The 7,871-nt window shown below is 31.2% G+C and overlaps 1 pseudogene; it reads right to left on the reverse strand.

The window, feature by feature from the left end:
* Nucleotides 1–324: 324 nt before the first annotated feature.
* Nucleotides 325–443, reverse strand: LOC111736478 (annotated as a pseudogene).
* Between the last annotated feature and the right edge of the window lie 7,428 nt (nt 444–7,871).

The following is a 7,871-nucleotide window of genomic DNA, read 5'->3' on the forward strand; positions in this document are numbered from 1 at the left end:
GTTTTCATTTAAAATTGAAAATGAAAATTCACTCTCAGTTTCTTTTTAATTAACTCATTCCTTTTGCTGGTATGAATACTAGTGAGAAGCTCAAACCCATCAAATACTACGTATTCACAAATGGAAACAGCAATCTGGAAAAAGATATACTATCCTCAGATCCTCCCCTTTCCCTACACTCACCCATAGCCCTAGATGTTCCAATATATATGATCATAACATATTTATATATATTTTTTTAGGCAAGGCAACCCTTGCTTGGCCTCACAGATTGCAAGGACCTTGTCAGCTTACAATCCCTTATTTTTTATTTTTTATTTTTTACGTTTACAGCACCTGGTCTTCCTAGGTGGTCTCCCATCCAAGTACTAACCAGGCCCAACCCTGCTTAGCTTCCACGATCAGACGGGATCAGGCTTGTTCATGGTGGCATGGCCGTAGAGGATCATAACATTTTTAAAATCACCTCATAGAATATACAGCAACCTCTCCAATATATTAGATAATGGTAACCTGGCCTTTCAAATGTTTAGCTAATAGATATGGCAAGAAAGTTTAGATCAACCATTGGGCACAAAAAGTACGTGCTTCAGTGTTTACAAATAAAAAAAATAAAAGATATTTAGAAAGGAAGCTGAGTTTAGACTTAGTTAACTGATACCCAGCACATGTGTTGAGGAATTAATGTAGACTCTTTTTAAAAACATTTATGCCAAGATAAACTAGCAAAATTATTGGCGGGACTCATAGTGAAAAAATATTTTGTTCTTGTACTAAACAATAAAAAATAACAATCACAACAGCAAGAATAGTCAGTATTTATTGAGAATTTACTCTGTACCAGGCATTGTTTATATTTTCTCAGTGAATTCTATAATGCTATGAGACAATACTTTTATTAGGCTATTTTTAAAGAGATATTAAGGTTCAGAAGGGTTAAGTAACTTGTTCAAAGTCACACATCTAATATATAACAGCTGGGAATTCAAACTCAAGTCCAGCTTTAGGAACCTAAAGCTCTTAATCACTACTACACCATGCCTCTAATCTGGGACCATTTTCACTTGGTTCTTGCCCATTTTAGTACTGGTAATTTTATTTTAAGAAAGTTATAGTGGATTTGGAGAAGTTTCCGGAGAAGGGCACTAGGTGAAAATTATAAGTGGAAGGAGTGAAAATGGTTTCAGAAACTTAACAACTGCCTTGCATAGTGGCCACCTAGAGTTTGGAACACAAAGACAGCTATGGTTTTGACACCACAAAAACTAATACTAATACTAGTATCATCAATACTAATTTAGAATTAGGCAGTAAGTTTAGTTGTATTACAAAGAAATGCTACTTACTACAAAAACGTGGTAAACCTGAGAATAGCTGTTATTTATTAAGTACTTACTGTGTGCCACTCAATTATGAAATCACTTTCTGGAGGAATTTATAAGTTGCTGTGGGCTATCCAGTTGTTATATACAAGGAAACACCTGTTAGCTTTCTCCAGGATTTGATGGGTGAAATAAATAGTAACTTTATAATAGTAACTATAATAAATAAATTTTATTTCATTTCATTATGTAATTTAGCCTTTGATCTCCTTTGCACATTCATGGAGTTTTAAACCAGGCTCCACAAGGCTTAAGGTGAAATATAGTTTAGACTTCTCTTATGTAACTTTAACTTTTCGTTAATTTATCACTATACTGAAAGGTTCATTTTTATTTGATACGATAAGTGCATTTCTGTCAGAGTAATAGGCTCAAATGATCAGCTCAGGTGAAGTCAGTGTGTATGAGTTTAGATTATATTTAGGATAGCCAGCATGAGTTAATGAAAAGGAAATTGTAGAAAATTTGAACTGAATTTTGTTATTTCAAATAATTTTAATGACAAACCAAGTACAAACTGACATGTATGCCATGTGTACATATATATTCATACCTGTTTATATAAGGCACTACAGACTTCAGACGTTTTCGAGATAATTGTTGAGATATATGTATATATATATGTATATGTGTGTATGTGTGCATATATGCATATATGTGTGTGTCTATATATATGTCTATATGTATGTATATATAGACACACACATATATGTACATGAGTTGGGTCATCTGAATGGAGTTGAATAAGGAAAGATAAAAGTGTAATACTATCACTTATGTGACTTCAATTTTCCTTATGACAATATCTCTGATATTTTCTTCAGACTTATAAATTATATTGCAGTAATCATTTTGTATGTTTCAAATGGATATGTCACTAAGAAAAATATACTGTGAAGTTAGATGATCAACATTTAGTTTATACATGACAACTTTTCCTCTTTTGTTCTTGTTCTTTTGACATCTTATGGTACCTTGTCTTTTTAACAGCTATGTTGTTTGCATCTTACTTTCCTTTATATGTTTGACCCTTAGAGAAATACCTTTGAAAATTCATGCTTTCAATAATTTTTCTTGTTCTAGCAAAGGGTTGAGAACAAGGCAGTACAATGTTGAGGGAATGATTTAAGCTGAAAAACAATATGGGAAAAAATGAACAGACGTCCAGGCCCTTCTGATTCAGATATTCTACATTATTGTCTCAACATTTGTTATAAAGTAAATCGCCAAAGTGTATAAAAGCCGAAATAAATGGTGGTTTTTCTGTAATTTTGTGTTGTGCATACCTCTGCTTCTATTATTTATGTAATGATGAGTTTTATTATGCAAAAATGGGTGCATCCAATGTAAAGAGAATTTGATTTTTTTTTTTATATGCAGTCTCTCATGACTTAAATTCTTTGACATTCATCACTCAGGAAAGGTAACATTTAGAATTATACTACACTGAACTGTTGTTCCTTAAGAGCAGGTACCATGTTTTATTAATTGTTAAAGCCTTAGTTCTTAGCATAGTACCTGGCACAGTGGAGGGATTCTGTGCTGATCAAGCTTTTTTGTAGTTGTCATAGGAAGAGTGCTTTGATCCTTGCTTACCAGGCTATCTTATCCATTCCTTTATTTTCTTTTGACTGGCTCAATTTTAGCATTGTCATAATTGTTATTACCTATTATACGCTTTCTTTGTATTTTTCTAAGTCTCAAACATTGTTATACATGCTGATGATCTTTTCTCCTTTTAGATACTTAATGAAATTTTATCATGACAGAAGTTCCAATAAAAATTTATATTTACCGTGATTCAGAAAAGAAATATATCAGATATCGCCCATCAGTAGTCAAGCAAATCTACAATCATTTCAGGATATTGTGTTGAATAGAGTACACAGAATTACATTACCTAGTGATTCAAGGATGAAACCCAAATTTCATATCCTATATGATTTCTATCTAGATAGTAGGACAAAAAAACCACAGTATTTTTTTTACACTTAATAGATTGCAATTGAGATTTTGAACATTCTCTATGAGCTTTCTAATTCTTAAAGAATAAAGTATAAAATTTTACACAATTAAAAAACAGAGTTTTTGCTTATTTTACCTTATAATTTAAGTTGTTTAGAAGTCTAGTCCAGTGAAACACTTTAATATTAGGTGATATTACATCCTTAGCTCTTTGAGAAAGCAAAAAAATTGAGCTATGAATACATGGAAGGTAATGCATGTAAACCACCGTGTAGGATATGTTTAATTCCTATATAATGGTGGATATACTTTCTCATATTTATAAGACTTGCCAGTTAGACATTGGAAAACTTAGATGATTGGCCAAGGTCATGATTTGTCTTTCTACTAACTGAAACAACAGCAAATTGATTTGAAATTGTTTCCAAAACAAAAGATAATTACGTACTAGAATAATTAAAACTGGGATTGCATTAAAGCTTACTACAAGTGATTAATAGCTGTAGTATATTTTTGGATCTGTAAGAGCATAAAGAGAACTTACTGTCATTTGTATATATTCAGGAATATGTTTTCTAAGAAAAGTATTGATTCTTAGGAATAATTATAGTGAAGTCCCAGACACACTCCAGACCCACATACCTTCCTACCTCAATGTTTTTAAAATTAAAAATTCTGAAAACAAGGTGACCCATGTTTGGCTATCCTCCTCTTTACTTCCAATTCCTGGCTGTGTTTCTGAATCAGATTGCTGCTGAGATCTGTGAACAATTGCCATGCCACCTTGGACAGAAAAACACTGCTTTAAAACTTTTCTGCCTTCAGTTGGGCAAGCAACTAGAGAACAGTATGGAGTGCAGGGATAAAGATCAGAAAACAGGAGACATTGAGAAGAGCTTGGGCTTCAGAGGTCTGTGAACCACTGTGGGAGAGGATCAATATTTGATTATTTTAAGTATCCTAGTCTCCCTAACTAGCTAAAAAGCCTAAATGGCTGAATGTGCTGGCTGAATTTTCTCTGTTCCTGAGGTTGAAATGACATAGGACAGTGGAGATCCTCCTCATGACTTGGCAGGGAACTGACAGACTGTCTACCTTCGCTTTTCACTAAGTGCGATACTTTTGTCTTTAGGATACTCCAACAACCAGACCTGAGCTCCATTGAGTTAACAACAGTGCATTTAAGGGGAGCCAGTAGTGAGGGAGAGAGGAAGATCAGGTAGGAAAATGAAAGTAGACACTCCAAGCAACTAGTGCTATTGGCAAAAGTAAATGAAACCCGAATTTGAAAAAAAAAAAAAAAAAGAGACCGTTTAAAGAGGTTCAAATACAGAACGAAAAAATTTGGGGTACTAAAATAAACATCTCAACTCAACAACTCTGGAAAAATCAAAAGAGAACATTGTCACCGTTGAGACATGAATGAGTGAACAGAAAGAACAAGTGCAAGAAATATATCAAATCACATAGAACAAAAATAAAACATGAAATTCTTGAATAAAAAGGATTAGTCTTGAAGGATAGAAGTCGAAATGTGAATAATAGGAATTACAGAGGGAGAGATAAGAACAGATAGAAGAGTGGTATAATTAAATGATAGAAGAAAATTTCTTTGAGATTAAGAAAGATCAGTCTGTAGATTGAAAGGATTTACTGATTTGTGGTTTTGATGGAAAGAAAAGACACACTGAGGTATATCCTGATAAAGGTTCCGAACTCTCAAAATAAATTGAAACATTCTATAAACTTCCAAGTAGAAAGAACAAGTTCTTATAAAGGTGGAAGCTATCAAAGTATCAGAGAACTTCATATGTGGAACACGGGAAACTAGAATGGCATCTACAGTCTGCAAAAGGAAAATGACAACCATTCAAGAATCTCAATTCCCAGAAAGTTATCATTTGCTAGTCAAGGTGAAAGAAATGCATTTAGAGATAATCAAGAAGTCAGAGCACATAATTATTACACCCCAATTGAGAAAATGCATAAGAATAGATTATAAGCAAATAACAAAAGAACCAGAATAAAGTCTTCAAGCTGGGGAAGATGAAGAGGAAAGGAAATAGTGGTGAATACTGTGCACTTTTGTATATTTGTGTGTGTGTGTGTAATTTCATTTAAGAGAGAAAGACAGATGGCTAGTAAATATGTATAGACAATTTCAGGCTTTTCAAATGAAAAGATCATCTGTTTAAAGAAATTTTTTAAAGTTCTAAACTGTCTCGTCAAAACTTAGTTGAGGAAGTGGTGGTTAAGAAAGTAAAAGAGGAAAATGAATGATTGGAGATGAGAGGAAAGGAGAAAGAAGAGAGAAGGAAGTAAATGTATCCTAAGGATCTCATTTATTTAGGAGAAAGGGAAGTGAGGTAAAGTGTATCTTACATATATTTACGTTTGTTCGTTAAGAGTAAGGAAAAGAGAGGTTAATGCAATAGAACATCATGTAGACCTCATATTAGCAAAGAGAAAATAGAATGCAGAGCCACTTGATTAAACAAAAATATATGGAAAGCAGAAATGAAACAATAATGTAAAATATAAGTAATTGGAAGATTAAAATTGAGCTCATCAATTATTATGTTTAATATAGATGGACTAAATTCTTCCATTGTACAGAAATAAATTATACTCCAATTTCATTTATGAAACATATAAAATTTCTATATAAAATATTAGCAAATATCAGCAATAGATCAAAAAGATAATATGCTAGGACCTAGAAGTTCTTTTTTTTAAAAATAGACATTCAATCATGGTTTAACAGCAGCAAATATATCAATATAGTTCTTTACATCGAGTGAAAGGAGAAAAATACATTCATCTCAGTAGATAATGAAAAGTAATTTGATAAAATTCAGATATTCCTTTAAAAATCAATCAAAATGATAAAAGAATTGCTTAAATATAATGTATTTTTATTCACAACCAAGTATAATTCAAAATGGTCAAATTCTAAAAATATTTCAATTAACATTAGAAATTAGACAAGAAATCATCTATCACAATTATTTAACGTTAGTTTCAGCAAACACAGTTGGCAAATGATATAAATAACACTAACATTTGTAAAGAAGAGCTTAAAGTGTCTTTTTGGCTGATATGATCTTACTGAAGACATTCTAGAACTCAAAATCTAGAGAAATTAGTAGCAAAAGTTAAACAGGTATTTGGAGAAAAGATAATTACATGCAAATCAATAGCTTTTCTATGGAAATAATAAACATCTAGGAAATTTTTTTCCCATTAGGAAAAAATTATTTCCCATAAAAACACAAATTACAAAATGCTTAGTAATAAAATGATCAAGAATAATATGACCTATATGAAAAAAAGGAATAACTTATTAAAAGCCATAAAATAAGATCTGATTAAAAGAAAGCACAAATTATGTTTTTGTATGGGAAAATAATAGCCAAATGTTAATTTTTCCAAAGTTAATATATTTAATGCAATTCCAATTAGATTATCAGTGGGGATTTTTTTTTTTTTTTCTTTGAGTTAGACAATGTTATTTTTAAATTACATGGAAGATTAAGTGCTAACAAAAAGTAAGAAAATATGAACAAGAGCAGGGAGGAGGGACTTGCCTTATATATACTAGAACATATTATAAAGCCACCTAATCAAAACAATATGATAATAGCATAGGAATAGACAGATCCATTGAACAGTTTAGAGAATCCAAAAACAGATGACAATTTAGTTGGAAAATAAATGGTCATCTAATTAATGGGATTGGCATAACAAGTTATCTTTGTGGAAAAAATGAAATTACCTCATTTTTCATGTTATACAAAATAAACTGAAAGGCTTAAATGAAAAAATAAAAAAACTTGCCAAGAAACCTAGGAGACTAAATTTTTTTAACTGTAGTGAAAATCCAGAAAGTTTAGAATAACGGCATAGTTGATTACATAAAAAGCAAAACAGATAATATAATAGAAATTATTAGGAAAATACAGATTTGGAAAAATATTTATAATACATATTAACGCAAAAGGTTAACATCCAAGAGCTCTTAGCTATTGCTAAGAAAAATAGTTATGAAACAACCCAACATAAAAGGAAAAGAAAATTCACAGAAAAGCAAATCCTGTTGGTTGACATATGAGAAGATGCTCAAATTCACTAGTAATTAAGCAAATTCAAATTTAAAGGTATTGTATTTCAGCATTTAAAAATTAGCATTTAAAAATTTAGCATTTAAAAATTGTTAGTCTGATGGGTTTAACATTTATTGCTAGTGATCTGGGGAAAAGGTACCCTTATTTGTTACTGGTGGAAATATTATATTTTTTAACTTTTTTGAAATGCAATCTGGTAACCTTAAAAATTGCAATTCATAATATCCTTTGATTTAACAATCCCATTCTTGGGAATATATCTCATAGAAATGTAAGGTCAATATTTAAAGACATGTATTTTTTACTTTTGAAGTTGTTATAGCTTGTTTATAGTGGTAGAATGTGCAGGGGGGGCAGTAATTTCATTAATAAGGTAATGCTAATAAATAGTAGAAATTCA

Source organism: Pteropus vampyrus, unplaced genomic scaffold, assembly GCF_000151845.1.
Source record: "Pteropus vampyrus isolate Shadow unplaced genomic scaffold, Pvam_2.0 Scaffold1, whole genome shotgun sequence".
Lineage (NCBI taxonomy): Eukaryota > Metazoa > Chordata > Mammalia > Chiroptera > Pteropodidae > Pteropus > Pteropus vampyrus.